At 58.2% G+C, this 612-nt stretch overlaps 1 protein-coding gene across 5 annotated transcripts in view; it reads left to right on the top strand.

Annotated features, from left to right (window-relative positions):
* The first annotated feature begins 30 nt into the window (after nucleotides 1–30).
* The window catches only part of GNL3L (G protein nucleolar 3 like), a 27009-nt gene continuing 26427 nt past the window's right edge, over nucleotides 31–612 (top strand). For 3 of the 5 annotated variants that reach the window (XM_024767177.1, XM_024767179.1, XM_024767182.1), the window contains exon 1: nucleotides 31–139. The gene's annotated coding sequence lies outside the window, so the exon portion shown is untranslated. Of the gene's footprint in view, nucleotides 143–612 lie in introns of all 5 variants that reach the window. The other 2 variants (XM_024767178.1, XM_024767180.1) reach the window with 2 other exon arrangements.

Genomic DNA, 612 nt, shown 5'->3' with positions numbered 1-612 from the left:
CGTCAATCCTAAGCCCCGCCCCCGGGTACGCTCACAGCGAGGCTGGGATCCGGAAGTCGAAGTCTAATGCTGCGAGCGCAGTCTGTGGGCTGACGGTGTTGTACTGTCTTCTCTTCTCAGATCTCCGCCGGAAGTGGAGGTAAGACACGACTCTCTTTTTTCGTGGTGAGTGGTCACCCAGCCGGCCGCGCGGAAAGGATCAACTATTTCAGGTGAAACCCGTGGCGCCCTCTGCCCTGGAATAGAGAGGTGAAGAGTCGGGTTCCTTCCAGGGTAGAAGGGCCCGGATGAGAGGCAGGGATTGCTCGCCTGTGGACATGCGCCCAAACACATTCTTGCGGGGTAGAGGGGCACGGACGCACCTCATCTGGACAGGTATAGACCCCTGGACACACTGTATGGAGAGTTACAGACCCCACTTGTGTGGAGAAGCGTCGAGTGCCCTCCTCCTTTTAGGGTAGTGAGGTTCCATTCCGTATTTTCCCGGTGTAGACAGGCGTGGACACCCCGAAGGTGTGGCGACATCGACCCCACCCATAAAGAGACACATCTCCCTCCTCACGAGGCTGAACGGCGCAGATTTCTACTGGCGCTAAGGCACACAGATCCGCC

Source organism: Neophocaena asiaeorientalis, unplaced genomic scaffold (genome assembly GCF_003031525.2).
Source record: "Neophocaena asiaeorientalis asiaeorientalis breed wild unplaced genomic scaffold, Neophocaena_asiaeorientalis_V1.1 scaffold313, whole genome shotgun sequence".
NCBI classification, from domain to species: domain Eukaryota; kingdom Metazoa; phylum Chordata; class Mammalia; order Artiodactyla; family Phocoenidae; genus Neophocaena; species Neophocaena asiaeorientalis.
The sequence above is the reverse complement of the archived record's forward strand: the minus strand, read 5'-3'. Positions and strand labels throughout refer to the sequence as shown.